The 23,619-nt window shown below is 41.9% G+C and overlaps 65 non-coding genes across 65 annotated transcripts; 51 read left to right on the forward strand and 14 right to left on the reverse strand.

Moving 5' to 3' along the window:
- The first annotated feature begins 161 nt into the window (after nt 1-161).
- On the forward strand, nt 162-234 carry trnav-aac (transfer RNA valine (anticodon AAC)). The gene has a single exon. It is a non-coding gene; the product is annotated as a tRNA-Val (tRNA).
- A 275-nt stretch (nt 235-509) lies between these two features.
- trnav-cac (transfer RNA valine (anticodon CAC)) lies at nt 510-582 on the forward strand. The gene has a single exon. It is a non-coding gene; the product is annotated as a tRNA-Val (tRNA).
- Nucleotides 583-899: 317 nt separating this feature from the next.
- On the reverse strand, nt 900-971 carry trnap-agg (transfer RNA proline (anticodon AGG)). The gene has a single exon. It is a non-coding gene; the product is annotated as a tRNA-Pro (tRNA).
- A 103-nt stretch (nt 972-1,074) lies between these two features.
- On the forward strand, nt 1,075-1,146 carry trnap-ugg (transfer RNA proline (anticodon UGG)). Its single transcript has one exon. It is a non-coding gene; the product is annotated as a tRNA-Pro (tRNA).
- Nucleotides 1,147-1,473: 327 nt separating this feature from the next.
- Nucleotides 1,474-1,546, forward strand: trnav-aac (transfer RNA valine (anticodon AAC)). The gene has a single exon. It is a non-coding gene; the product is annotated as a tRNA-Val (tRNA).
- A 130-nt stretch (nt 1,547-1,676) lies between these two features.
- Nucleotides 1,677-1,748, forward strand: trnaq-cug (transfer RNA glutamine (anticodon CUG)). Its single transcript has one exon. It is a non-coding gene; the product is annotated as a tRNA-Gln (tRNA).
- Nucleotides 1,749-1,830: 82 nt separating this feature from the next.
- Nucleotides 1,831-1,903, forward strand: trnav-cac (transfer RNA valine (anticodon CAC)). Its single transcript has one exon. It is a non-coding gene; the product is annotated as a tRNA-Val (tRNA).
- A 317-nt stretch (nt 1,904-2,220) lies between these two features.
- On the reverse strand, nt 2,221-2,292 carry trnap-agg (transfer RNA proline (anticodon AGG)). The gene has a single exon. It is a non-coding gene; the product is annotated as a tRNA-Pro (tRNA).
- A 493-nt stretch (nt 2,293-2,785) lies between these two features.
- trnav-aac (transfer RNA valine (anticodon AAC)) lies at nt 2,786-2,858 on the forward strand. The gene has a single exon. It is a non-coding gene; the product is annotated as a tRNA-Val (tRNA).
- A 130-nt stretch (nt 2,859-2,988) lies between these two features.
- trnaq-cug (transfer RNA glutamine (anticodon CUG)) lies at nt 2,989-3,060 on the forward strand. The gene has a single exon. It is a non-coding gene; the product is annotated as a tRNA-Gln (tRNA).
- Nucleotides 3,061-3,142: 82 nt separating this feature from the next.
- Nucleotides 3,143-3,215, forward strand: trnav-cac (transfer RNA valine (anticodon CAC)). Its single transcript has one exon. It is a non-coding gene; the product is annotated as a tRNA-Val (tRNA).
- A 315-nt stretch (nt 3,216-3,530) lies between these two features.
- Nucleotides 3,531-3,602, reverse strand: trnap-agg (transfer RNA proline (anticodon AGG)). Its single transcript has one exon. It is a non-coding gene; the product is annotated as a tRNA-Pro (tRNA).
- Nucleotides 3,603-4,104: 502 nt separating this feature from the next.
- trnav-aac (transfer RNA valine (anticodon AAC)) lies at nt 4,105-4,177 on the forward strand. Its single transcript has one exon. It is a non-coding gene; the product is annotated as a tRNA-Val (tRNA).
- Nucleotides 4,178-4,307: 130 nt separating this feature from the next.
- On the forward strand, nt 4,308-4,379 carry trnaq-cug (transfer RNA glutamine (anticodon CUG)). The gene has a single exon. It is a non-coding gene; the product is annotated as a tRNA-Gln (tRNA).
- Nucleotides 4,380-4,461: 82 nt separating this feature from the next.
- Nucleotides 4,462-4,534, forward strand: trnav-cac (transfer RNA valine (anticodon CAC)). Its single transcript has one exon. It is a non-coding gene; the product is annotated as a tRNA-Val (tRNA).
- A 315-nt stretch (nt 4,535-4,849) lies between these two features.
- Nucleotides 4,850-4,921, reverse strand: trnap-agg (transfer RNA proline (anticodon AGG)). Its single transcript has one exon. It is a non-coding gene; the product is annotated as a tRNA-Pro (tRNA).
- A 500-nt stretch (nt 4,922-5,421) lies between these two features.
- Nucleotides 5,422-5,494, forward strand: trnav-aac (transfer RNA valine (anticodon AAC)). Its single transcript has one exon. It is a non-coding gene; the product is annotated as a tRNA-Val (tRNA).
- Nucleotides 5,495-5,618: 124 nt separating this feature from the next.
- Nucleotides 5,619-5,690, forward strand: trnaq-cug (transfer RNA glutamine (anticodon CUG)). Its single transcript has one exon. It is a non-coding gene; the product is annotated as a tRNA-Gln (tRNA).
- Nucleotides 5,691-5,772: 82 nt separating this feature from the next.
- On the forward strand, nt 5,773-5,845 carry trnav-cac (transfer RNA valine (anticodon CAC)). The gene has a single exon. It is a non-coding gene; the product is annotated as a tRNA-Val (tRNA).
- Nucleotides 5,846-6,161: 316 nt separating this feature from the next.
- trnap-agg (transfer RNA proline (anticodon AGG)) lies at nt 6,162-6,232 on the reverse strand. Its single transcript has one exon. It is a non-coding gene; the product is annotated as a tRNA-Pro (tRNA).
- A 502-nt stretch (nt 6,233-6,734) lies between these two features.
- trnav-aac (transfer RNA valine (anticodon AAC)) lies at nt 6,735-6,807 on the forward strand. Its single transcript has one exon. It is a non-coding gene; the product is annotated as a tRNA-Val (tRNA).
- A 130-nt stretch (nt 6,808-6,937) lies between these two features.
- On the forward strand, nt 6,938-7,009 carry trnaq-cug (transfer RNA glutamine (anticodon CUG)). Its single transcript has one exon. It is a non-coding gene; the product is annotated as a tRNA-Gln (tRNA).
- An 82-nt stretch (nt 7,010-7,091) lies between these two features.
- trnav-cac (transfer RNA valine (anticodon CAC)) lies at nt 7,092-7,164 on the forward strand. The gene has a single exon. It is a non-coding gene; the product is annotated as a tRNA-Val (tRNA).
- Nucleotides 7,165-7,655: 491 nt separating this feature from the next.
- trnap-ugg (transfer RNA proline (anticodon UGG)) lies at nt 7,656-7,727 on the forward strand. The gene has a single exon. It is a non-coding gene; the product is annotated as a tRNA-Pro (tRNA).
- A 327-nt stretch (nt 7,728-8,054) lies between these two features.
- trnav-aac (transfer RNA valine (anticodon AAC)) lies at nt 8,055-8,127 on the forward strand. The gene has a single exon. It is a non-coding gene; the product is annotated as a tRNA-Val (tRNA).
- A 130-nt stretch (nt 8,128-8,257) lies between these two features.
- trnaq-cug (transfer RNA glutamine (anticodon CUG)) lies at nt 8,258-8,329 on the forward strand. Its single transcript has one exon. It is a non-coding gene; the product is annotated as a tRNA-Gln (tRNA).
- An 82-nt stretch (nt 8,330-8,411) lies between these two features.
- On the forward strand, nt 8,412-8,483 carry trnav-cac (transfer RNA valine (anticodon CAC)). Its single transcript has one exon. It is a non-coding gene; the product is annotated as a tRNA-Val (tRNA).
- Nucleotides 8,484-8,799: 316 nt separating this feature from the next.
- On the reverse strand, nt 8,800-8,871 carry trnap-agg (transfer RNA proline (anticodon AGG)). The gene has a single exon. It is a non-coding gene; the product is annotated as a tRNA-Pro (tRNA).
- Nucleotides 8,872-9,369: 498 nt separating this feature from the next.
- On the forward strand, nt 9,370-9,441 carry trnav-aac (transfer RNA valine (anticodon AAC)). Its single transcript has one exon. It is a non-coding gene; the product is annotated as a tRNA-Val (tRNA).
- Nucleotides 9,442-9,571: 130 nt separating this feature from the next.
- trnaq-cug (transfer RNA glutamine (anticodon CUG)) lies at nt 9,572-9,643 on the forward strand. Its single transcript has one exon. It is a non-coding gene; the product is annotated as a tRNA-Gln (tRNA).
- An 82-nt stretch (nt 9,644-9,725) lies between these two features.
- On the forward strand, nt 9,726-9,798 carry trnav-cac (transfer RNA valine (anticodon CAC)). The gene has a single exon. It is a non-coding gene; the product is annotated as a tRNA-Val (tRNA).
- Nucleotides 9,799-10,115: 317 nt separating this feature from the next.
- trnap-agg (transfer RNA proline (anticodon AGG)) lies at nt 10,116-10,187 on the reverse strand. The gene has a single exon. It is a non-coding gene; the product is annotated as a tRNA-Pro (tRNA).
- Nucleotides 10,188-10,687: 500 nt separating this feature from the next.
- Nucleotides 10,688-10,760, forward strand: trnav-aac (transfer RNA valine (anticodon AAC)). The gene has a single exon. It is a non-coding gene; the product is annotated as a tRNA-Val (tRNA).
- Nucleotides 10,761-10,884: 124 nt separating this feature from the next.
- trnaq-cug (transfer RNA glutamine (anticodon CUG)) lies at nt 10,885-10,956 on the forward strand. Its single transcript has one exon. It is a non-coding gene; the product is annotated as a tRNA-Gln (tRNA).
- An 82-nt stretch (nt 10,957-11,038) lies between these two features.
- On the forward strand, nt 11,039-11,111 carry trnav-cac (transfer RNA valine (anticodon CAC)). Its single transcript has one exon. It is a non-coding gene; the product is annotated as a tRNA-Val (tRNA).
- Nucleotides 11,112-11,428: 317 nt separating this feature from the next.
- Nucleotides 11,429-11,500, reverse strand: trnap-agg (transfer RNA proline (anticodon AGG)). The gene has a single exon. It is a non-coding gene; the product is annotated as a tRNA-Pro (tRNA).
- A 502-nt stretch (nt 11,501-12,002) lies between these two features.
- On the forward strand, nt 12,003-12,075 carry trnav-aac (transfer RNA valine (anticodon AAC)). Its single transcript has one exon. It is a non-coding gene; the product is annotated as a tRNA-Val (tRNA).
- A 124-nt stretch (nt 12,076-12,199) lies between these two features.
- trnaq-cug (transfer RNA glutamine (anticodon CUG)) lies at nt 12,200-12,271 on the forward strand. Its single transcript has one exon. It is a non-coding gene; the product is annotated as a tRNA-Gln (tRNA).
- An 82-nt stretch (nt 12,272-12,353) lies between these two features.
- trnav-cac (transfer RNA valine (anticodon CAC)) lies at nt 12,354-12,426 on the forward strand. The gene has a single exon. It is a non-coding gene; the product is annotated as a tRNA-Val (tRNA).
- A 318-nt stretch (nt 12,427-12,744) lies between these two features.
- Nucleotides 12,745-12,816, reverse strand: trnap-agg (transfer RNA proline (anticodon AGG)). Its single transcript has one exon. It is a non-coding gene; the product is annotated as a tRNA-Pro (tRNA).
- A 499-nt stretch (nt 12,817-13,315) lies between these two features.
- Nucleotides 13,316-13,387, forward strand: trnav-aac (transfer RNA valine (anticodon AAC)). The gene has a single exon. It is a non-coding gene; the product is annotated as a tRNA-Val (tRNA).
- A 274-nt stretch (nt 13,388-13,661) lies between these two features.
- trnav-aac (transfer RNA valine (anticodon AAC)) lies at nt 13,662-13,734 on the forward strand. Its single transcript has one exon. It is a non-coding gene; the product is annotated as a tRNA-Val (tRNA).
- Nucleotides 13,735-13,862: 128 nt separating this feature from the next.
- Nucleotides 13,863-13,934, forward strand: trnaq-cug (transfer RNA glutamine (anticodon CUG)). The gene has a single exon. It is a non-coding gene; the product is annotated as a tRNA-Gln (tRNA).
- A 1,217-nt stretch (nt 13,935-15,151) lies between these two features.
- trnaq-cug (transfer RNA glutamine (anticodon CUG)) lies at nt 15,152-15,223 on the forward strand. Its single transcript has one exon. It is a non-coding gene; the product is annotated as a tRNA-Gln (tRNA).
- Nucleotides 15,224-15,302: 79 nt separating this feature from the next.
- Nucleotides 15,303-15,375, forward strand: trnav-cac (transfer RNA valine (anticodon CAC)). The gene has a single exon. It is a non-coding gene; the product is annotated as a tRNA-Val (tRNA).
- Nucleotides 15,376-15,689: 314 nt separating this feature from the next.
- trnap-agg (transfer RNA proline (anticodon AGG)) lies at nt 15,690-15,761 on the reverse strand. The gene has a single exon. It is a non-coding gene; the product is annotated as a tRNA-Pro (tRNA).
- A 518-nt stretch (nt 15,762-16,279) lies between these two features.
- trnav-aac (transfer RNA valine (anticodon AAC)) lies at nt 16,280-16,352 on the forward strand. Its single transcript has one exon. It is a non-coding gene; the product is annotated as a tRNA-Val (tRNA).
- Nucleotides 16,353-16,475: 123 nt separating this feature from the next.
- Nucleotides 16,476-16,547, forward strand: trnaq-cug (transfer RNA glutamine (anticodon CUG)). The gene has a single exon. It is a non-coding gene; the product is annotated as a tRNA-Gln (tRNA).
- A 466-nt stretch (nt 16,548-17,013) lies between these two features.
- Nucleotides 17,014-17,085, reverse strand: trnap-agg (transfer RNA proline (anticodon AGG)). The gene has a single exon. It is a non-coding gene; the product is annotated as a tRNA-Pro (tRNA).
- Nucleotides 17,086-17,784: 699 nt separating this feature from the next.
- trnaq-cug (transfer RNA glutamine (anticodon CUG)) lies at nt 17,785-17,856 on the forward strand. The gene has a single exon. It is a non-coding gene; the product is annotated as a tRNA-Gln (tRNA).
- An 82-nt stretch (nt 17,857-17,938) lies between these two features.
- On the forward strand, nt 17,939-18,010 carry trnav-cac (transfer RNA valine (anticodon CAC)). Its single transcript has one exon. It is a non-coding gene; the product is annotated as a tRNA-Val (tRNA).
- A 316-nt stretch (nt 18,011-18,326) lies between these two features.
- Nucleotides 18,327-18,398, reverse strand: trnap-agg (transfer RNA proline (anticodon AGG)). Its single transcript has one exon. It is a non-coding gene; the product is annotated as a tRNA-Pro (tRNA).
- Nucleotides 18,399-18,502: 104 nt separating this feature from the next.
- trnap-ugg (transfer RNA proline (anticodon UGG)) lies at nt 18,503-18,574 on the forward strand. The gene has a single exon. It is a non-coding gene; the product is annotated as a tRNA-Pro (tRNA).
- A 327-nt stretch (nt 18,575-18,901) lies between these two features.
- Nucleotides 18,902-18,974, forward strand: trnav-aac (transfer RNA valine (anticodon AAC)). The gene has a single exon. It is a non-coding gene; the product is annotated as a tRNA-Val (tRNA).
- Nucleotides 18,975-19,256: 282 nt separating this feature from the next.
- trnav-cac (transfer RNA valine (anticodon CAC)) lies at nt 19,257-19,329 on the forward strand. Its single transcript has one exon. It is a non-coding gene; the product is annotated as a tRNA-Val (tRNA).
- Nucleotides 19,330-19,646: 317 nt separating this feature from the next.
- On the reverse strand, nt 19,647-19,718 carry trnap-agg (transfer RNA proline (anticodon AGG)). Its single transcript has one exon. It is a non-coding gene; the product is annotated as a tRNA-Pro (tRNA).
- A 501-nt stretch (nt 19,719-20,219) lies between these two features.
- On the forward strand, nt 20,220-20,291 carry trnav-aac (transfer RNA valine (anticodon AAC)). The gene has a single exon. It is a non-coding gene; the product is annotated as a tRNA-Val (tRNA).
- Nucleotides 20,292-20,420: 129 nt separating this feature from the next.
- On the forward strand, nt 20,421-20,492 carry trnaq-cug (transfer RNA glutamine (anticodon CUG)). Its single transcript has one exon. It is a non-coding gene; the product is annotated as a tRNA-Gln (tRNA).
- An 81-nt stretch (nt 20,493-20,573) lies between these two features.
- Nucleotides 20,574-20,646, forward strand: trnav-cac (transfer RNA valine (anticodon CAC)). Its single transcript has one exon. It is a non-coding gene; the product is annotated as a tRNA-Val (tRNA).
- Nucleotides 20,647-21,736: 1,090 nt separating this feature from the next.
- On the forward strand, nt 21,737-21,808 carry trnaq-cug (transfer RNA glutamine (anticodon CUG)). Its single transcript has one exon. It is a non-coding gene; the product is annotated as a tRNA-Gln (tRNA).
- Nucleotides 21,809-21,889: 81 nt separating this feature from the next.
- On the forward strand, nt 21,890-21,962 carry trnav-cac (transfer RNA valine (anticodon CAC)). Its single transcript has one exon. It is a non-coding gene; the product is annotated as a tRNA-Val (tRNA).
- A 317-nt stretch (nt 21,963-22,279) lies between these two features.
- On the reverse strand, nt 22,280-22,351 carry trnap-agg (transfer RNA proline (anticodon AGG)). The gene has a single exon. It is a non-coding gene; the product is annotated as a tRNA-Pro (tRNA).
- Nucleotides 22,352-22,847: 496 nt separating this feature from the next.
- Nucleotides 22,848-22,919, forward strand: trnav-aac (transfer RNA valine (anticodon AAC)). Its single transcript has one exon. It is a non-coding gene; the product is annotated as a tRNA-Val (tRNA).
- A 131-nt stretch (nt 22,920-23,050) lies between these two features.
- On the forward strand, nt 23,051-23,122 carry trnaq-cug (transfer RNA glutamine (anticodon CUG)). Its single transcript has one exon. It is a non-coding gene; the product is annotated as a tRNA-Gln (tRNA).
- An 80-nt stretch (nt 23,123-23,202) lies between these two features.
- Nucleotides 23,203-23,275, forward strand: trnav-cac (transfer RNA valine (anticodon CAC)). The gene has a single exon. It is a non-coding gene; the product is annotated as a tRNA-Val (tRNA).
- The last annotated feature ends 344 nt before the right edge of the window (nt 23,276-23,619 follow it).

The raw sequence follows: 23,619 nt of genomic DNA on the forward strand, positions 1-23,619 counted from the left end.
TCAACTGGGAAATGACACTATCAAGAGTGGTTTCACACACTCAGGACTCTGAATCCAGTGACCTGAGTTCAAGTCTGGTAGAACCTTTTGTACTGCAATCGTCGATAAAGCTTTTGATTTGAATAATGGAACCTGAAACTGTCATTGAGCATTGAAGTTCAGTTTCTGTAGTGTAGTGGTCATCACGTTTGCCTAACACGCAAAAGGTCTCTGGGTCGAAACCAGACAGAAACAGTTTTTGCATGTTTTGCTTTGCAGACGCATAGTGAAAACAAGAGACGATGTCATTGTTCAAATGCTGATTCATTTCAATGCAGGCCTTTTGGAAATGAATGCTACTCACCTAATTTCTTTGTAGGTTCTATGGTGTAATGGTTAGCACTCTGGACTTGAATCCAGCGATCTGAGTTCAAGTCTCAGTAGAACCTTTTGTCTTTTCTCCTGCAATCGTCGACACAGTTTTGATTTCAATGATGGAACCTGCGACTGTCGACGAGCATTGAAGTTCAGTTTCTGTAGTGTAGTGGTCATCACGTTTGCTTCACACGCAAAAGGTCTCTGGTTCGAAACCAGACAGAAACAGTTTTTGCATGTTTTCCTTTGCAGACGGCATAGTGAAACTACAAGAGACGATGGTCATTGTTCAAATGCTGATTCATTTCAATGCAGGCCTTTTTGAAATGAATGCTACTTCACCGAATTTCCATCATGTAGGTTCTATGGTGTAATGGTTAGCACTGTGGACTCTGAATTTATTGGAAGAAGTACAGTTGACATCAAAAAATTAGATTATTCCATATATAACCTGACTTTTTGTAGTATATTTGCAAGCTTTCCCATACACTTCTGTATAAAAGCAAACAGATGAGCTTTGCAGGGTCGTCTACATGTGGTCGACGGGGCTCGTCCGGGATTTGAACCCGGGACCTCTCGCACCCTAAGCGAGAATCATACTCCTAGACCAACGAGCCGCTTTTGAGGGAAACTTCCTACTCGATAGCAGTCCTGGCCTAGTTGGCTTGATGAAACAGCAAGTCCTCCTCTCACTTACCTTAAACTTTTTTTTATGCATGTGGCTCATTGGTCTAGGCGTATGATTCTCGCTTTGGGTGCGAGAGGTCCCGGGTTCAATTCCCGGATGAGCCCATTTAACTGCTCTCGGACGATTGCAAGGATTTGCAAAATATGCCAAATTCTCAATGTTTGAGATGATTTTCTGATGATGGTGCCAATTATTGTACAGAATGACAGAAACATCGTTCAGAGAACAGTATAAGACATTATTCATTGAAGGGGTAATATTTTATATGTATCAACTGGGAAATGACACTATCAAGAGTGGTTTCACACACTCAGGACTCTGAATCCAGTGACCTGAGTTCAAGTCTGGTAGAACCTTTTGTACTGCAATCGTCGATAAAGCTTTTGATTTGAATAATGGAACCTGAAACTGTCATTGAGCATTGAAGTTCAGTTTCTGTAGTGTAGTGGTCATCACGTTTGCCTAACACGCAAAAGGTCTCTGGGTCGAATCCAGACAGAAACAGTTTTTGGATGTTTTGCTTTGCAGACGTCGTAGTGAAACTGCAAGAGACCTTGTCGTTGTTCAAATGCTGATTCACGTCAATGTAGGCCTTTTGGAAATCAATGCTACCTCACCTAATTTCTTTCACGTAGGTTCTATGGTGTAATGGTTAGCACTCTGGACTCTGAATCCAGCGATCTGAGTTCAAGTCTCAGTAGAACCTTTTGTCTTTTCTCCTGCAATCGTCGACACAGTTTTTGATTTCAATGATGGAACCTGCGACTGTCGACGCTCATTGAAGTTCTGTTTCTGTAGTGTAGTGGTCATCACGTTTGCTTCACACGCAAAAGGTCTCTGGTTCGAAACCAGACAGAAACAGTTTTTGCATGTTTTCCTTTGCAGATGGCATAGTGAAACTACAAGAGACGATGGTCATTGTTCAAATGGTGATTCATTTCAATGCAGGCCTTTTTGAAATGAATGCTACTTCACCGAATTTCCATCATGTAGGTTCTATGGTGTAATGGTTAGCACTGTGGACTCTGAATTTATTGGAAGAAGTACAGTTGACATCAAAAAATTAGATTATTCCATATATAACCTGACTTTTTGTAGTATATTTGCAAGCTTTCCCATACACTTCTGTATAAAAGCAAACAGATGAGCTTTGCAGGGTCGTCTACATGTGGTCGACGGGGCTCGTCCGGGATTTGAACCCGGGACCTCTCGCACCCTAAGCGAGAATCATACTCCTAGACCAACGAGCCGCTTTTGAGGGAAACTTCCTACTCGATAGCAGTCCTGGCCTAGTTGGCTTGATGAAACAGCAAGTCCTCCTCTCACTTACCTTAAACTTTTTTTTATGCATGTGGCTCATTGGTCTAGGCGTATGATTCTCGCTTTGGGTGTGAGAGGTCCCGGGTTCAATTCCCGGATGAGCCCATTTAACTGCTCTCGGACGATTGCAAGGATTTGCCAAATTCTCAATGTTTGAGATGATTTTCTGATGATGGTGCCAATTATTGTACAGAATGACAGAAACATCGTTCAGAGAACAGTATAAGACATTATTCATTGAAGGGGTAATATTTTATATGTATCAACTGGGAAATGACACTATCAAGAGTGGTTTCACACACTCAGGACTCTGAATCCAGTGACCTGAGTTCAAGTCTGGTAGAACCTTTTGTACTGCAATCGTCGATAAAGCTTTTGATTTGAATAATGGAACCTGAAACTGTCATTGAGCATTGAAGTTCAGTTTCTGTAGTGTAGTGGTCATCACGTTTGCCTAACACGCAAAAGGTCTCTGGTTCGAAACCAGACAGAAACAGTTTTTGGATGTTTTGCTTTGCAGACGTAGTCGTGAAACTGCAAGAGACGTTGTCGTTGTTCAAATGCTGATTCACGTCAATGTAGGCCTTTTGGAAATCAATGCTACCTCACCTAATTTCTTTCACGTAGGTTCTATGGTGTAATGGTTAGCACTCTGGACTCTGAATCCAGCGATCTGAGTTCAAGTCTCAGTAGAACCTTTTGTCTTTTCTCCTGCAATTGTCGACACAGTTTTTGATTTCAATGATGGAACCTGCGACTGTCGACGAGCATTGAAGTTCAGTTTCTGTAGTGTAGTGGTCATCACGTTTGCTTCACACGCAAAAGGTCTCTGGTTCGAAACCAGACAGAAACAGTTTTTGCATGTTTTCCTTTGCAGACGGCATAGTGAAACTACAAGAGACGATGGTCATTGTTCAAATGCTGATTCATTTCAATGCAGGCCTTTTTGAAATGAATGCTACTTCACCGAATTTCCATCATGTAGGTTCTATGGTGTAATGGTTAGCACTGTGGACTCTGATTTATTGGAAGAAGTACAGTTGACATCAAAAATTAGATTATTCCATATATAACCTGACTTTTTGTAGTATATTTGCAAGCTTTCCCATACACTTCTGTATAAAAGCAAACAGATGAGCTTTGCAGGGTCGTCTACATGTGGTCGACGGGGCTCGTCCGGGATTTGAACCCGGGACCTCTCGCACCCTAAGCGAGAATCATACTCCTAGACCAACGAGCCGCTTTTGAGGGAAACTTCCTACTCGATAGCAGTCCTGGCCTAGTTGGCTTGATGAAACAGCAAGTCCTCCTCTCACTTACCTTAAACTTTTTTTTATGCATGTGGCTCATTGGTCTAGGCGTATGATTCTCGCTTTGGGTGTGAGAGGTCCCGGGTTCAATTCCCGGATGAGCCCATTTAACTGCTCTCGGACGATTGCAAGGATTTGCAAAATATGCCAAATTCTCAATGTTTGAGATGATTTTCTGATGATGGTGCCAATTATTGTACAGAATGACAGAAACATCGTTCAGAGAACAGTATAAGACATTATTCATTGAAGGGGTAATATTTTATATGTATCAACTGGGAAATGACACTATCAAGAGTGGTTTCACACACTCAGGACTCTGAATCCAGTGACCTGAGTTCAAGTCTGGTAGAACCTTTTGTACTGCAATCGTCGATAAAGCTTTTGATTTGAATAATGGAACCTGAAACTGTCATTGAGCATTGAAGTTCAGTTTCTGTAGTGTAGTGGTCATCACGTTTGCCTAACACGCAAAAGGTCTCTGGGTCGAATCCAGACAGAAACAGTTTTTGGATGTTTTGCTTTGCAGACGTCGTAGTGAAACTGCAAGAGACGTTGTCGTTGTTCAAATGCTGATTCACGTCAATGTAGGCCTTTTGGAAATCAATGCTACCTCACCTAATTTCTTTCACGTAGGTTCTATGGTGTAATGGTTAGCACTCTGGACTCTGAATCCAGCGATCTGAGTTCAAGTCTCAGTAGAACCTTTTGTCTTTTCTCCTGCAATCGTCGACACAGTTTTTGATTTCAATGATGGAACCTGCGACTGTCGACGCTCATTGAAGTTCTGTTTCTGTAGTGTAGTGGTCATCACGTTTGCTTCACACGCAAAAGGTCTCTGGTTCGAAACCAGACAGAAACAGTTTTTGCATGTTTTCCTTTGCAGATGGCATAGTGAAACTACAAGAGACGATGGTCATTGTTCAAATGCTGATTCATTTCAATGCAGGCCGTTTTGAAATGAATGCTACTTCACCGAATTTCGATCATGTAGGTTCTATGGTGTAATGGGTAGCAGTGTGGGCTCTGAAGTTATGGGAAGAAGTACAGTTGACATCAAAAATTAGATTATTCCATATATAACCTGACTTTTTGTTGTATATTTGCAAGCTTTCCATACACTTCTGTATAAAAGCAAACAGATGAGCTTTGCAGGGTCGTCTACATGTGGTCGACGGGGCTCGTCCGGGATTTGAACCCGGGACCTCTCGCACCCTAAGCGAGAATCATACTCCTAGACCAACGAGCCGCTTTTGAGGGAAACTTCCTACTCGATAGCAGTCCTGGCCTAGTTGGCTTGATGAAACAGCAAGTCCTCCTCTCACTTACCTTAAACTTTTTTTATGCATGTGGCTCATTGGTCTAGGCGTATGATTCTCGCTTTGGGTGTGAGAGGTCCCGGGTTCAATTCCCGGATGAGCCCATTTAACTGCTCTCGGACGATTGCAAGGATTTGCAAAATATGCCAAATTCTCAATGTTTGAGATGATTTTCTGATGATGGTGCCAATTATTGTACAGAATGACAGAAACATAGTTCAGAGAACAGTATAAGACATTATTCATTGAAGGGGTAATATTTTTATGTATCAACTGGGAAATGACACTATCAAGAGTGGTTTCACACACTCAGGACTCTGAATCCAGTGACCTGAGTTCAAGTCTGGTAGAACCTTTTGTACTGCAATCGTCGATAAAGCTTTTGATTTGAATAATGGAACCTGAAACTGTCATTGAGCATTGAAGTTCAGTTTCTGTAGTGTAGTGGTCATCACGTTTGCCTAACACGCAAAAGGTCTCTGGTTCGAAACCAGACAGAAACAGTTTTTGGATGTTTTGCTTTGCAGACGTCGTAGTGAAACTGCAAGAGACGTTGTTCAAATGCTGATTCACGTCAATGTAGGCCTTTTGGAAATCAATGCTACCTCACCTAATTTCTTTCACGTAGGTTCTATGGTGTAATGGTTAGCACTCTGGACTCTGAATCCAGCGATCTGAGTTCAAGTCTCAGTAGAACCTTTTGTCTTTTCTCCTGCAATTGTCGACACAGTTTTTGATTTCAATGATGGAACCTGCGACTGTCGACGAGCATTGAAGTTCAGTTTCTGTAGTGTAGTGGTCATCACGTTTGCTTCACACGCAAAAGGTCTCTGGTTCGAAACCAGACAGAAACAGTTTTTGCATGTTTTCCTTTGCAGACGGCATAGTGAAACTACAAGAGACGATGGTCATTGTTCAAATGCTGATTCATTTCAATGCAGGCCTTTTTGAAATGAATGCTACTTCACCGAATTTCCATCATGTAGGTTCTATGGTGTAATGGTTAGCACTGTGGACTCTGAATTTATTGGAAGAAGTACAGTTGACATCAAAAAATTAGATTATTCCATATATAACCTGACTTTTTGTAGTATATTTGCAAGCTTTCCCATACACTTCTGTATAAAGCAAACAGATGAGCTTTGCAGGGTCGTCTACATGTGGTCGACGGGGCTCGTCCGGGATTTGAACCCGGACCTCTCGCACCCTAAGCGAGAATCATACTCCTAGACCAACGAGCCGCTTTTGAGGGAAACTTCCTACTCGATAGCAGTCCTGGCCTAGTTGGCTTGATGAAACAGCAAGTCCTCCTCTCACTTACCTTAAACTTTTTTTTATGCATGTGGCTCATTGGTCTAGGCGTATGATTCTCGCTTTGGGTGTGAGAGGTCCCGGGTTCAATTCCCGGATGAGCCCATTTAACTGCTCTCGGACGATTGCAAGGATTTGCAAAATATGCCAAATTCTCAATGTTTGAGATGATTTTCTGATGATGGTGCCAATTATTGTACAGAATGACAGAAACATCGTTCAGAGAACAGTATAAGACATTATTCATTGAAGGGGTAATATTTTATATGTATCAACTGGGAAATGACACTATCAAGAGTGGTTTCACACACTCAGGACTCTGAATCCAGTGACCTGAGTTCAAGTCTGGTAGAACCTTTTGTACTGCAATCGTCGATAAAGCTTTTGATTTGAATAATGGAACCTGAAACTGTCATTGAGCATTGAAGTTCAGTTTCTGTAGTGTAGTGGTCATCACGTTTGCCTAACACGCAAAAGGTCTCTGGTTCGAAACCAGACAGAAACAGTTTTTGGATGTTTTGCTTTGCAGACGTCGTCGTGAAACTGCAAGAGACGTTGTCGTTGTTCAAATGCTGATTCACGTCAATGTAGGCCTTTTGGAAATCAATGCTACCTCACCTAATTTCTTTCACGTAGGTTCTATGGTGTAATGGTTAGCACTCTGGACTCTGAATCCAGCGATCTGAGTTCAAGTCTCAGTAGAACCTTTTGTCTTTTCTCCTGCAATTGTCGACACAGTTTTTGATTTCAATGATGGAACCTGCGACTGTCGACGAGCATTGAAGTTCAGTTTCTGTAGTGTAGTGGTCATCACGTTTGCTTCACACGCAAAAGGTCTCTGGTTCGAAACCAGACAGAAACAGTTTTTGCATGTTTTCCTTTGCAGATGGTATAGTGAAACTACAAGAGACGATGGTCATTGTTCAAATGCTGATTCATTTCAATGCAGGCCTTTTTGAAATGAATGCTACTTCACCGAATTTCCATCATGTAGGTTCTATGGTGTAATGGTTAGCACTGTGGACTCTGAATTTATTGGAAGAAGTACAGTTGACATCAAAAAATTAGATTATTCCACATATAACCTGACTTTTTGTAGTATATTTGCAAGCTTTCCCATACACTTCTGTATAAAAGCAAACAGATGAGCTTTGCAGGGTCGTCTACATGTGGTCGACGGGGCTCGTCCGGGATTTGAACCTGGGACCTCTCGCACCCTAAGCGAGAATCATACTCCTAGACCAACGAGCCGCTTTTGAGGGAAACTTCCTACTCGATAGCAGTCCTGGCCGTGTTGGCTTGATGAAACAGCAAGTCTTCCTCTCACTTACCTTAAACTTTTTTTATGCATGTGGCTCATTGGTCTAGGCGTATGATTCTCGCTTTGGGTGCGAGAGGTCCCGGGTTCAATTCCCGGATGAGCCCATTTAACTGCTCTCGGACGATTGCAAGGATTTGCAAAATATGCCAAATTCGCAATGTTTGAGATGATTTTCTGATGATGGTGCCAATTATTGTACAGAATGACAGAAACATCGTTCAGAGAACAGTATAAGACATTATTCATTGAAGGGGTAATATTTTATATGTATCAACTGGGAAATGACACTATCAAGAGTGGTTTCACACACTCAGGACTCTGAATCCAGTGACCTGAGTTCAAGTCTGGTAGAACCTTTTGTACTGCAATCGTCGATAAAGCTTTTGATTTGAATAATGGAACCTGAAACTGTCATTGAGCATTGAAGTTCAGTTTCTGTAGTGTAGTGGTCATCACGTTTGCCTAACACGCAAAAGGTCTCTGGGTCGAATCCAGACAGAAACAGTTTTTGGATGTTTTGCTTTGCAGACGTCGTAGTGAAACTGCAAGAGACGTTGTCGTTGTTCAAATGCTGATTCACGTCAATGTAGGCCTTTTGGAAATCAATGCTACCTCACCTAATTTCTTTCACGTAGGTTCTATGGTGTAATGGTTAGCACTCTGGACTCTGAATCCAGCGATCTGAGTTCAAGTCTCAGTAGAACCTTTTGTCTTTTCTCCTGCAATCGTCGACACAGTTTTTGATTTCAATGATGGAACCTGCGACTGTCGACGCTCATTGAAGTTCTGTTTCTGTAGTGTAGTGGTCATCACGTTTGCTTCACACGCAAAAGGTCTCTGGTTCGAAACAGACAGAAACAGTTTTTGCATGTTTTCCTTTGCAGATGGCATAGTGAAACTACAAGAGACGATGGTCATTGTTCAAATGCTGATTCATTTCAATGCAGGCCTTTTGAAATGAATGCTACTTCACCGAATTTCCATCATGTAGGTTCTATGGTGTAATGGTTAGCACTGTGGACTCTGAATTTATTGGAAGAAGTACAGTTGACATCAAAAAATTAGATTATTCCATATATAACCTGACTTTTTGTAATATATTTGCAAGCTTTCCCATACACTTCTGTATAAAAGCAAACAGATGAGCTTTGCAGGGTCGTCTACATGTGGTCGACGGGGCTCGTCCGGGATTTGAACCCGGGACCTCTCGCACCCTAAGCGAGAATCATACTCCTAGACCAACGAGCCGCTTTTGAGGGAAACTTCCTACTCGATAGCAGTCCTGGCCTAGTTGGCTTGATGAAACAGCAAGTCCTCCTCTCACTTACCTTAAACTTTTTTTATGCATGTGGCTCATTGGTCTAGGCGTATGATTCTCGCTTTGGGTGAGAGGTCCCGGGTTCAATTCCCGGATGAGCCCATTTAACTGCTCTCGGACGATTGCAAGGATTTGCAAAATATGCCAAATTCTCAATGTTTGAGATGATTTTCTGATGATGGTGCCAATTATTGTACAGAATGACAGAAACATCGTTCAGAGAACAGTATAAGACATTATTCATTGAAGGGGTAATATTTATATGTATCAACTGGGAAATGACACTATCAAGAGTGGTTTCACACACTCAGGACTCTGAATCCAGTGACCTGAGTTCAAGTCTGGTAGAACCTTTTGTACTGCAATCGTCGATAAAGCTTTTGATTTGAATAATGGAACCTGAAACTGTCATTGAGCATTGAAGTTCAGTTTCTGTAGTGTAGTGGTCATCACGTTTGCCTAACACGCAAAGGTCTCTGGGTCGAATCCAGACAGAAACAGTTTTTGGATGTTTTGCTTTGCAGACGTCGTCGTGAAACTGCAAGAGACGTTGTCGTTGTTCAAATGCTGATTCACGTCAATGTAGGCCTTTTGGAAATCAATGCTACCTCACCTAATTTCTTTCACGTAGGTTCTATGGTGTAATGGTTAGCACTCTGGACTCTGAATCCAGCGATCTGAGTTCAAGTCTCAGTAGAACCTTTTGTCTTTTCTCCTGCAATCGTCGACACAGTTTTTGATTTCAATGATGGAACCTGCGACTGTCGACGAGCATTGAAGTTCTGTTTCTGTAGTGTAGTGGTCATCACGTTTGCTTCACACGCAAAAGGTCTCTGGTTCGAAACCAGACAGAAACAGTTTTTGCATGTTTTCCTTTGCAGACGGCATAGAGAAACTACAAGAGACGATGGTCATTGTTCAAATGCTGATTCATTTCAATGCAGGCCTTTTTGAAATGAATGCTACTTCACCGAATTTCCATCATGTAGGTTCTATGGTGTAATGGTTAGCACTGTGGACTCTGAATTTATTGGAAGAAGTACAGTTGACATCAAAAAATTAGATTATTCCATATATAACCTGACTTTTTGTTGTATATTTGCAAGCTTTCCCATACACTTCTGTATAAAAGCAAACAGATGAGCTTTGCAGGGTCGTCTACATGTGGTCGACGGGGCTCGTCCGGGATTTGAACCCGGGACCTCTCGCACCCTAAGCGAGAATCATACTCCTAGACCAACGAGCCGCTTTTGAGGGAAACTTCCTACTCGATAGCAGTCCCTAGTAGTTGGCTTGATGAAACAGCAAGTCCTCCTCTCACTTACCTTAAACTTTTTTTATGCATGTGGCTCATTGGTCTAGGCGTATGATTCTCGCTTTGGGTGTGAGAGGTCCCGGGTTCAATTCCCGGATGAGCCCATTTAACTGCTCTCGGACGATTGCAAGGATTTGCAAAATATGCCAAATTCTCAATGTTTGAGATGATTTTCTGATGATGGTGCCAATTATTGTACAGAATGACAGAAACATCGTTCAGAGAACAGTATAAAACATTATTCATTGAAGGGGTAATATTTTATATGTATCAACTGGGAAATGACACTATCAAGAGTGGTTTCACACACTCAGGACTCTGAATCCAGTGACCTGAGTTCAAGTCTGGTAGAACCTTTTGTACTGCAATCGTCGATAAAGCTTTTGATTTGAATAATGGAACCTGAAACTGTCATTGAGCATTGAAGTTCAGTTTCTGTAGTGTAGTGGTCATCACGTTTGCCTAACACGCAAAAGGTCTCTGGTTCGAAACCAGACAGAAACAGTTTTTGGATGTTTTGCTTTGCAGACGTCGTAGTGAAACTGCAAGAGACGTTGTTCAAATGCTGATTCACGTCAATGTAGGCCTTTTGGAAATCAATGCTACCTCACCTAATTTCTTTCACGTAGGTTCTATGGTGTAATGGTTAGCACTCTGGACTCTGAATCCAGCGATCTGAGTTCAAGTCTCAGTAGAACCTTTTGTCTTTTCTCCTGCAATTGTCGACACAGTTTTTGATTTCAATGATGGAACCTGCGACTGTCGACGAGCATTGAAGTTCAGTTTCTGTAGTGTAGTGGTCATCACGTTTGCTTCACACGCAAAAGGTCTCTGGTTCGAAACCAGACAGAAACAGTTTTTGCATGTTTTCCTTTGCAGACGGCATAGTGAAACTACAAGAGACGATGGTCATTGTTCAAATGCTGATTCATTTCAATGCAGGCCTTTTTGAAATGAATGCTACTTCACCGAATTTCCATCATGTAGGTTCTATGGTGTAATGGTTAGCACTGTGGACTCTGAATTTATTGGAAGAAGTACAGTTGACATCAAAAAATTAGATTATTCCATATATAACCTGACTTTTTGTAGTATATTTGCAAGCTTTCCCATACACTTCTGTATAAAAGCAAACAGATGAGCTTTGCAGGGTCGTCTACATGTGGTCGACGGGGCTCGTCCGGGATTTGAACCCGGGACCTCTCGCACCCTAAGCGAGAATCATACTCCTAGACCAACGAGCCGCTTTTGAGGGAAACTTCCTACTCGATAGCAGTCCTGGCCTAGTTGGCTTGATGAAACAGCAAGTCCTCCTCTCACTTACCTTAAACTTTTTTTTATGCATGTGGCTCATTGGTCTAGGCGTATGATTCTCGCTTTGGGTGTGAGAGGTCCCGGGTTCAATTCCCGGATGAGCCCATTTAACTGCTCTCGGACGATTGCAAGGATTTGCAAAATATGCCAAATTCTCAATGTTTGAGATGATTTTCTGATGATGGTGCCAATTATTGTACAGAATGACAGAAACATCGTTCAGAGAACAGTATAAGACATTATTCATTGAAGGGGTAATATTTTATATGTATCAACTGGGAAATGACACTATCAAGAGTGGTTTCACACACTCAGGACTCTGAATCCAGTGACCTGAGTTCAAGTCTGGTAGAACCTTTTGTACTGCAATCGTCGATAAAGCTTTTGATTTGAATAATGGAACCTGAAACTGTCATTGAGCATTGAAGTTCAGTTTCTGTAGTGTAGTGGTCATCACGTTTGCCTAACACGCAAAAGGTCTCTGGTTTCGAACCAGACAGAAACAGTTTTTGGATGTTTTGCTTTGCAGACGTCGTAGTGAAACTGCAAGAGACGTTGTTCAAATGCTGATTCACGTCAATGTAGGCCTTTTGGAAATCAATGCTACCTCACCTAATTTCTTTCACGTAGGTTCTATGGTGTAATGGTTAGCACTCTGGACTCTGAATCCAGCGATCTGAGTTCAAGTCTCAGTAGAACCTTTTGTCTTTTCTCCTGCAATTGTCGACACAGTTTTTGATTTCAATGATGGAACCTGCGACTGTCGACGAGCATTGAAGTTCAGTTTCTGTAGTGTAGTGGTCATCACGTTTGCTTCACACGCAAAAGGTCTCTGGTTCGAAACCAGACAGAAACAGTTTTTGCATGTTTTCCTTTGCAGACGGCATAGTGAAACTACAAGAGACGATGGTCATTGTTCAAATGCTGATTCATTTCAATGCAGGCCTTTTTGAAATGAATGCTACTTCACCGAATTTCCATCATGTAGGTTCTATGGTGTAATGGTTAGCACTGTGGACTCTGAATTTATTGGAAGAAGTACAGTTGACATCAAAAAAATTAGATTATTCCATATATAACCTGACTTTTTGTAGTATATTTGCAAGCTTTCCCATACACTTCTGTATAAAAGCAAACAGATGAGCTTTGCAGGGTCGTCTACATGTGGTCGACGGGGCTCGTCCGGGATTTGAACCCGGGACCTCTCGCACCCTAAGCGAGAATCATACTCCTAGACCAACGAGCCGCTTTTGAGGGAAACTTCCTACTCGATAGCAGTCCTGGCCTAGTTGGCTTGATGAAACAGCAAGTCCTCCTCTCACTTACCTTAAACTTTTTTTTATGCATGTGGCTCATTGGTCTAGGCGTATGATTCTCGCTTTGGGTGTGAGAGTCCCGGGTTCAATTCCCGGATGAGCCCATTTAACTGCTCTCGGACGATTGCAAGGATTTGCAAAATATGCCAAATTCTCAATGTTTGAGATGATTTTCTGATGATGGTGCCAATTATTGTACAGAATGACAGAAACATCGTTCAGAGAACATATAAGACATTATTCATTGAAGGGGTAATATTTTATATGTATCAACTGGGAAATGACACTATCAAGAGTGGTTTCACACACTCAGGACTCTGAATCCAGTGACCTGAGTTCAAGTCTGGTAGAACCTTTTGTACTGCAATCGTCGATAAAGCTTTTGATTTGAATAATGGAACCTGAAACTGTCATTGAGCATTGAAGTTCATTTCTGTAGTGTAGTGGTCATCACGTTTGCCTAACACGCAAAAGTCTCTGGGTCGAAACCAGACAGAAACAGTTTTTTGGATGTTTGCTTTGCAGACGTCGTAGTGAAACTGCAAGAGACGTTGTCCGTTGTTCAATGCTGATTCACGTCAATGTAGGCCTTTTGGAATCAATGCCACCTCACCTAATTTCTTTCACGTAGGTTTATGGTGTAATGGTTGGCACTCTGGACTCTGAATCCAGCGATCTGAGTTCAAGTCTGGTAGAACCTTTTGTCTTGCAATCGTCGATAAAGCTTTTTGATTTGAATATGGAACCTGAAACTGTCATTGAGCATTGAAGTTCAGTTTCTGTAGTGTAGTGGTCATCACGTTTGCCTAACACGCAAAAGGTCTCTGGTTCGAAACCAGACAGAAACAGTTTTTGGATGTTTTGCTTTGCAGACGTCGTCGTGAAACTGCAAGAGACGTTGTCGTTGTTCAAATGCTGATTCACGTCAATGGTAGGCCTTTTGGAAATCAATGACTCACCTAATTTCTTTCACGTAGGTTCTATGGTGTAATGGTTAGCACTCTGGACTCTGAATCCAGCGATCTGAGTTCAAGTCTCAGTAGAACCTTTTGGTCTTTTCTCCTGCAATCGACACAGTTTTTTGATTTCAATGATGGAACCTGCGACTGTCGAAGCATTGAAGTTCAGTTTCTGTGTGTAGTGGTCATCACGTTTGCCACGCAAAAGTCTCTGGTTCGAACCAGACAGAAACAGTTTTGCATGTTTTTCCTTTGCAGATGGTATAGTGAAACTACAAGAGACGATGGTCATTGTTCAAATGCTGATTCATTTCAATGCAGGCCTTTTTGAAATGAATGCTACTTCACCGAATTTCCATCATGTAGGTTCTATGGTGTAATGGTTAGCACTGTGGACTCTGAATTTATTGGAAGAAGTACAGTTGACATCAAAAAAATTAGATTATTCCATATAACCTGACTTTTGTTGTATATTTGCAAGCTTTCCCATACACTTCTGTATAAAAGCAAACAGATGAGCTTTGCAGGGTCGTCTACCTGTGTCGACGGGGCTCGTCCGGATTTGAACCCGGGACCTCTCGCACCCTAAGCGAGAATCATACTCCTAGACCACGAGCCGCTTTTGAGGGAAACTTCCTACTCGATAGCAGTCCTGGCCTGTTGGCTTGATGAAACGCAAGTCCTCCTCTCACTTACCTTAAACTTTTTTTTATGCATGTGGCTCATTGGTCTAGGCGTATGATTCTCGCTTTGGGTTGCGAGAGGTCCCGGGTTCAATTCCCGGATGAGCCCATTTAACTGCTCTCGGACGATTGCAAGGATTTGCAAAATTCAATGTTGAGATGATTTCTGATGATGGTGCCAATATTTGTACAGAATGACAGAAACATCGTTCAGAGAACAGTATAAGACATTATTCATTGAAGGGGTAATATTTTATATGTATCAACTGGGAAATGACATATCAAGAGTGGTTCACACACACTCAGGACTCTGAATCCAGTGACCTGAGTTCAAGTCTGGTAGAACCTTTTGTACTGCAATCGTCGATAAAGCTTTTGATTGAATAATGGAACCTGAAACTGTCATTGAGCATTGAAGTTCAGTTTCTGTAGTGTAGTGGTCATCACGTTGCCTAACACGCAAAAGGTCTCTGGGTCGAATCCAGACAGAAAAAGTTTTTTGGATGTTTTGCTTTGCAGACGTCGTAGTGAAACTGCAAGAGACGTTGTCGTGTTAAATGCTGATTCACGTCAATGTAGGCCTTTTGGAAATCAATGCTACCTCACCTAATTTCTTTCACGTAGGTTCTATGGTGTAATGGTTAGCACTCTGGACTCTGAATCCAGCGATCTGAGTTCAAGTCTCAGTAGAACCTTTTGTCTTTTCTCCTGCAATCGTCGACACAGTTTTGATTTCAATGATGGAACCTGCGACTGTCGACGCATTGAAGTTCTGTTTCTGTAGTGTAGTGGTCATCACGTTTGCTTCACACGCAAAAGGTCTCTGGTTCGAAACCAGACAGAAACAGTTTTTGCATGTTTTCCTTGCAGATGGCATAGTGAAACTACAAGAGACGATGGTCATTGTTCAAATGCTGATTCATTTCAATGCAGGCCTTTTTGAAATGAATGCTACTTCACCGAATTTCCATCATGTAGGTTCTATGGTGTAATGGTTAGCACTGTGGACTCTGAATTTATTGGAAGAAGTACAGTTGACATCAAAAAATTAGATTATTCCACTATAACCTGACTTTTTGTAGTATATTTGCAAGCTTTCCCATACACTTCTGTATAAAAGCAAACAGATGAGCTTTGCAGGGTCGTCTACATGTGGTGACGGGGCTCGTCCGGGATTTGAACCCGGGACCTCTCGCACCCTAAGCGAGAATCATACTCCTAGACCAACGAGCCGCTTTTGAGGGAAACTTCCTACTCGATAGCAGTCCTGGCCTAGTTGGCTTGATGAAACAGCAAGTCCTCCTCTCACTTACCTTAAACTTTTTTTATGCATGTGGCTCATTGGTCTAGGCGTATGATTCTCGCTTTGGGTGTGAGAGGTCCCGGGTTCAATTCCCGGATGAGCCCATTTAACTGCTCTCGGACGATTGCAAGGATTTGCAAAATATGCCAAATTCTCAATGTTTGAGATGATTTTCTGATGATGGTGCCAATTATTGTACAGAATGACAGAAAACATCGTTCAGAGAAAGTATAAGACATTATTCATTGAAGGGGTAATATTTTATATGTATCAACTGGGAAATGACACTATCAAGAGTGGTTTCACACACTCAGGACTCTGAATCCAGTGACCTGAGTTCAAGTCTGGTAGAACCTTTTGTACTGCAATCGTCGATAAAGCTTTTGATTTGAATAATGGAATTGAGTGGAATGGAATTTGAATAACTGTCATTGAGCATTGAAGTTCAGTTTCTGTAGTGTAGTGGTCATCACGTTTGCCTAACACGCAAAAGGTCTCTGGTTCGAAACCAGACAGAAACAGTTTTGGATGTTTTGCTTTGCAGACGTCGTAGTGAAACTGCAAGAGACGTTGTTCAAATGCTGATTCACGTCAATGTAGGCCTTTTGGAAATCAATGCTACCTCACCTAATTTCTTTCACGTAGGTTCTATGGTGTAATGGTTAGCACTCTGGACTCTGAATCCAGCGATCTGAGTTCAAGTCTCAGTAGAACCTTTTGTCTTTTCTCCTGCAAATGTCGACACAGTTTTTGATTTCAATGATGGAACCTGCGACTGTCGACGCTCATTGAAGTTCAGTTTCTGTAGTGTAGTGTCATCACGTTGCTTCACACGCAAAAGGTCTCTGGTTCGAAACCAGACAGAAACAGTTTTTGCATGTTTTCCTTTGCAGATGCATAGTGAAACTACAAGAGACGATGGTCATTGTTCAAATGCTGATTCATTCAATGCAGGCCTTTTTGAAATGAATGCTACTTCACCGGAATTTCCATCATGTAGGTTCTATGGTGTAATGGTTAGCACTGTGGACTCTGAATTTTTGGAAGAAGTACAGTTGACATCAAAAAAATTAGATTATTCCAATATAACCTGACTTTTTGTAGTATTTGCAAGCTTTCCCATACACTTCTGTATAAAAGCAAACAGATGAGCTTTGCAGGGTCGTCTACATGTGGTCGACGGGGCTCGTCCGGGATTTGAACCCGGGACCTCTCGCACCCTAAGCGAGAATCATACTCCTAGACCAACGAGCCGCTTTTGAGGGAAACTTCCTACTCGATAGCAGTCCTGGCCTAGTTGGCTTGATGAAACAGCAAGTCCTCCTCCACTTACCTTAAAACTTTTTTTATGCATGTGGCTCATTGGTCTAGGCGTATGATTCTCGCTTTGGGTGTGAGAGGTCCCGGTTCAATTCCCGGATGAGCCCATTAACTGCTCTCGGACGATTGCAAGGATTTGCAAAATATGCCAAATTCTCAATGTTTGAGATGATTTTCTGATGATGGTGCCAATTATTGTACAGAATGACAGAAACATCGTTCAGAGAACAGTATAAGACATTATTCATTGAAGGGGTAATATTTTATATGTATCAACTGGGAAATGACACTATCAAGAGTGGTTTCACACACTCAGGACTCTGAATCCAGTGACCTGAGTTCAAGTCTGGTAGAACCTTTTGTACTGCAATCGTCGATAAAGCTTTTGATTTGAATAATGGAACCTGAAACTGTCATGAGCATTGAAGTTCAGTTTCTGTAGTGTAGTGGTCATCACGTTTGCCTAAACGCAAAAGGTCTCTGGGTCGAATCCAGACAGAAACAGTTTTGGATGTTTTGCTTTGCAGACGTCGTCGTGAAACTGCAAGAGACGTTGTCGTTGTTCAAATGCTGATTCACGTCAATGTAGGCCTTTTGGAAATCAATGCTACCTCACCTAATTTCTTTCACGTAGGTTCTATGGTGTAATGGTTAGCACTCTGGACTCTGAATCCAGCGATCTGAGTTCAAGTCTCAGTAGAACCTTTTGTCTTTTCTCCTGCAATCGTCGACACAGTTTTTGATTTCAATGATGGAACCTGCGACTGTCGACGCTCATTGAAGTTCTGTTTCTGTAGTGTAGTGGTCATCACGTTTGCTTCACACGCAAAAGGTCTCTGTTCGAAACCAGACAGAAACAGTTTTTGCATGTTTTCCTTTGCAGATGGCATAGTGAAACTACAAGAGACGATGGTCATTGTTCAAATGCTGATTCATTCAATGCAGGCCTTTTTGAAATGAATGCTACTTCACCGAATTTCCATCATGTAGGTTCTATGGTGTAATGGTTAGCACTGTGGACTCTGAATTTATTGGAAGAAGTACAGTTGACATCAAAAAATTAGATTATTCCATATATAACCTGACTTTTTGTAGTATATTTGCAAGCTTTCCCATACACTTCTGTATAAAAGCAAACAGATGAGCTTTGCAGGGTCGTCTACATGTGGTCGACGGGGCTCGTCCGGGATTTGAACCCGGGACCTCTCGCACCCTAAGCGAGAATCATACTCCTAGACCAACGAGCCGCTTTTGAGGGAAACTTCCTACTCGATAGCAGTCCTGGCCTAGTTGGCTTGATGAAACAGCAAGTCCTCCTCTCACTTACCTTAAACTTTTTTTTTATGCATGTGGCTCATTGGTCTAGGCGTATGATTCTCGCTTTGGGTGCGAGAGGTCCCGGGTTCAATTCCCGGATGAGCCCATTTAACTGCTCTCGGACGATTGCAAGGATTTGCAAAATATGCCAAATTCTCAATGTTTGAGATGATTTTCTGATGATGGTGCCAATTATTGTACAGAATGACAGAAACATCGTTCAGAGAACAGTATAAGACATTATTCATTGAAGGGGTAATATTTTATATGTATCAACTGGGAAATGACACTATCAAGAGTGGTTTCACACACTCAGGACTCTGAATCCAGTGACCTGAGTTCAAGTCTGGTAGAACCTTTTGTACTGCAATCGTCGATAAAGCTTTTGATTTGAATAATGGAACCTGAAACTGTCATTGAGCATTGAAGTTCAGTTTCTGTAGTGTAGTGGTCATCACGTTTGCCTAACACGCAAAAGGTCTCTGGTTCGAAACCAGACAGAAACAGTTTTTGGATGTTTTGCTTTGCAGACGTCGTAGTGAAACTGCAAGAGACCTTGTCGTTGTTCAAATGCTGATTCACGTCAATGTAGGCCTTTTGGAAATCAATGCTACCTCACCTAATTTCTTTCACGTAGGTTCTATGGTGTAATGGTTAGCACTCTGACTCTGAATCCAGCGATCTGAGTTCAAGTCTCAGTAGAACCTTTTGTCTTTTCTCCTGCAATCGTCGACACAGTTTTTGATTCAATGATGGAACCTGCGACTGTCGACGCTCATTGAAGTTCTGTTTCTGTAGTGTAGTGGTCATCACGTTTGCTTCACACGCAAAAGGTCTCTGGTTCGAAACCAGACAGAAACAGTTTTTGCATGTTTTCCTTTGCAGATGGCATAGTGAAACTACAAGAGACGATGGTCATTGTTCAAATGCTGATTCATTTCAATGCAGGCCTTTTTGAAATGAATGCTACTTCACCGAATTTCCATCATGTAGGTTCTATGGTGTAATGGTTAGCACTGTGGACTCTGAATTTATTGGAAGAAGTACAGTTGACATCAAAAAATTAGATTATTCCATATATAACCTGACTTTTTGTAGTATATTTGCAAGCTTTCCCATACACTTCTGTATAAAAGCAAACAGATGAGCTTTGCAGGGTCGTCTACATGTGGTCGACGGGGCTCGTCCGGGATTTGAACCCGGGACCTCTCGCACCCTAAGCGAGAATCATACTCCTAGACCAACGAGCCGCTTTTGAGGGAAACTTCCTACTCGATAGCAGTCCTGGCCTAGTTGGCTTGATGAAACAGCAAGTCCTCCTCTCACTTACCTTAAACTTTTTTTTATGCATGTGGCTCATTGGTCTAGGCGTATGATTCTCGCTTTGGGTGAGAGGTCCCGGGTTCAATTCCCGGATGAGCCCATTTAAACTGCTCTCGGACGATTGCAAGGATTTGCAAAATATGCCAAATTCTCAATGTTTGAGATGATTTTCTGATGATGGTGCCAATTATTGTACAGAATGACAGAAACATCGTTCAGAGAACAGTATAAGACATTATTCATTGAAGGGGTAATATTTTATATGTATCAACTGGGAAATGACACTATCAAGAGTGGTTTCACACACTCAGGACTCTGAATCCAGTGACCTGAGTTCAAGTCTGGTAGAACCTTTTGTACTGCAATCGTCGATAAAGCTTTTGATTTGAATAATGGAACCTGAAACTGTCATTGAGCATTGAAGTTCAGTTTCTGTAGTGTAGTGGTCATCACGTTTGCCTAACACGCAAAAGGTCTCTGGTCGAAACCAGACAGAAACAGTTTTGGATGTTTTGCTTTGCAGACGTCGTCGTGAAACTGCAAGAGACGTTGTCGTTGTTCAAATGCTGATTCACGTCAATGTAGGCCTTTTGGAAATCAATGCTACCTCACCTAATTTCTTTCACGTAGGTTCTATGGTGTAATGGTTAGCACTCTGGACTCTGAATCCAGCGATCTGAGTTCAAGTCTCAGTAGAACCTTTTGTCTTTTCTCCTGCAATCGTCGACACAGTTTTGATTTCAATGATGGAACCTGCGACTGTCGACGCTCATTGAAGTTCTGTTTCTGTAGTGTAGTGGTCATCACGTTTGCTTCACACGCAAAAGGTCTCTGGTTCGAAACCAGACAGAAACAGTTTTTGCATGTTTTCCTTTGCAGATGGCATAGTGAAACTACAAGAGACGATGGTCATTGTTCAAATGCTGATTCATTTCAATGCAGGCCTTTTTGAAATGAATGCTACTTCACCGAATTCCATCATGTAGGTTCTATGGTGTAATGGTTAGCACTGTGGACTCTGAATTTATTGGAAGAAGTACAGTTGACATCAAAAAATTAGATTATTCCATATATAACCTGACTTTTTGTAGTATATTTGCAAGCTTTCCCATACACTTCTGTATAAAAGCAAACAGATGAGCTTTGCAGGGTCGTCTACATGTGGTCGACGGGGCTCGTCCGGGATTTGAACCGGGACCTCTCGCACCCTAAGCGAGAATCATACTCCTAGACCAACGAGCCGCTTTTGAGGGAAACTTCCTACTCGATAGCAGTCCTGGCCTAGTTGGCTTGATGAAACAGCAAGTCCTCCTCTCACTTACCTTAAACTTTTTTTTATGCATGTGGCTCATTGGTCTAGGCGTATGATTCTCGCTTTGGGTGTGAGAGGTCCCGGGTTCAATTCCCGGATGAGCCCATTTAACTGCTCTCGGACGATTGCAGGATTTGCAAAAATATGCCAAATTCTCAATGTTTGAGATGATTTTCTGATGATGGTGCCAATTATTGTACAGAATGACAGAAACATCGTTCAGAGAACAGTATAAGACATTATTCATTGAAGGGGTAATATTTTATATGTATCAACTGGGAAATGACATATCAAGAGTGGTTTCACACACTCAGGACTCTGAATCCAGTGACCTGAGTTCAAGTCTGGTAGAACCTTTTGTACTGCAATCGTCGATAAAGCTTTTGATTTGAATAATGGAACCTGAAACTGTCATTGAGCATTGAAGTTCAGTTTCTGTAGTGTAGTGGTCATCACGTGTCGTTGCTAACACGCAAAAGGTCTCTGGTTCGAAACCAGACAGAAACAGTTTTGGATGTTTGCTTTGCAGACGTCGTAGTGAAACTGCAAGAGACGTGTCGTGTTCAAATGCTGATTCACGTCAATGTAGGCCTTTTGGAAATCAATGCTACCTCACCTAATTTCTTTCACGTAGGTTCTATGGTGTAATGGTTAGCACTCTGGACTCTGAATCCAGCGATCTGAGTTCAAGTCTCAGTAGAACCTTTTGTCTTTTCTCTGCAATCGTCGACACAGTTTTTGATTTCAATGATGGAACCTGCGACTGTCGACGCTCATTGAAGTTCTGTTTCTGTAGTGTAGTGGTCATCACGTTTGCTTCACACGCAAAAGGTCTCTGGTTCGAAACCAGACAGAAACAGTTTTTGCATGTTTTCCTTTGCAGACGGCATAGTGAAACTACAAGAGACGATGGTCATTGTTCAAATGCTGATTCATTTCAATGCAGGCCTTTTTGAAATGAATGCTACTTCACCGAATTTCCATCATGTAGGTTCTATGGTGTAATGGTTAGCACTGTGGACTCTGAATTTATTGGAAGAAGTACAGTTGACATCAAAAAATTAGATTATTATCCATATATAACCTGACTTTTTGTAGTATATTTGCAAGCTTTCCCTACACTTCTGTATAAAAGCAAACAGATGAGCTTTGCAGGGCGTCTACATGTGGTCGACGGGGCTCGTCCGGGATTTGAACCCGGGACCTCTCGCACCCTAAGCGAGAATCATACTCCTAGACCAACGAGCCGCTTTTGAGGGAAACTTCCTACTCGATAGCAGTCCTGGCCTAGTTGGCTTGATGAAACAGCAAGTCCCTCTCACTTACCTTAAACTTTTTTTATGCATGTGGCTCATTGGTCTAGGCGTATGATTCTCGCTTTGGGTGTGAGAGGTCCGGGTTCAATTCCCGGATGAGCCCATTTAACTGCTCTCGGACGATTGCAAGGATTTGCAAAATATGCCAAATTCTCAATGTTTGAGATGATTTTCTGATGATGGTGCCAATTATGTACAGAATGACAGAAACATCGTTCAGAGAACAGTATAAGACATTATTCATTGAAGGGGTAATATTTTATATGTATCAACTGGGAAATGGCACTATCAAGAGTCGTTTCACACACTCAGGGCTCTAAATCCATTGACCTGAGTTCAAGTCTGGTAGAAACCTTTTGTACTGCAATCGTCGATAAAGCTTTTGATTTGAATAATGGAACCTGAACTGTCATTGAGCATGAAGTTCAGTTTCTGTAGTGTAGTGGTCATCACGTTTGCCTAACACGCAAAGGTCTCTGGTTCGAAACCAGACAGAAACAGTTTTTGGATGTTTTGCTTTGCAGACGTCGTCGTGAAACTGCAAGAGACGTTGTCGTTGTTCAAATGCTGATTCACGTCAATGTAGGCCTTTTGGAAATCAATGCTACCTCACCTAATTTCTTTCAACGTAGGTTCTATGGTGTAATGGTTAGCACTCTGGACTCTGAATCCAGCGATCTGAGTTCAAGTCTCAGTAGAACCTTTTGTCTTTTCTCCTGCAATCGTCGACACAGTTTGATTTCAATGATGGAACCTGCGACTGTCGACGCTCATTGAAGTTCAGTTTCTGTAGTGTAGTGGTCATCACGTTTGCTTCACACGCAAAAGGTCTCTGGTTCGAAACCAGACAGAAACAGTTTTGCATGTTTTCCTTTGCAGATGGCATAGTGAAACTACAAGAGACGATGGTCATTGTTCAAATGCTGATTCATTTCAATGCAGGCCTTTTGAAATGAATGCTACTTCACCGAATTTCCATCATGTAGGTTCTATGGTGTAATGGTTAGCACTGTGGACTCTGAATTTATTGGAAGAAGTACAGTTGACATCAAAAAATTAGATTATTCCATATATAAACCTGACTTTTTGTAGTATATTTGCAAGCTTTCCCATACACTTCTGTATAAAAGCAAACAGATGAGCTTTGCAGGGTCGTCTACATGTGGTCGACGGGCTCGTCCGGGATTTGAACCCGGGACC

This window comes from Poeciliopsis prolifica, unplaced genomic scaffold (assembly GCF_027474105.1).
Source record: "Poeciliopsis prolifica strain line A6 unplaced genomic scaffold, Auburn_PproV2 SCAFFOLD230, whole genome shotgun sequence".
NCBI classification, from domain to species: Eukaryota; Metazoa; Chordata; class Actinopteri; order Cyprinodontiformes; family Poeciliidae; genus Poeciliopsis; species Poeciliopsis prolifica.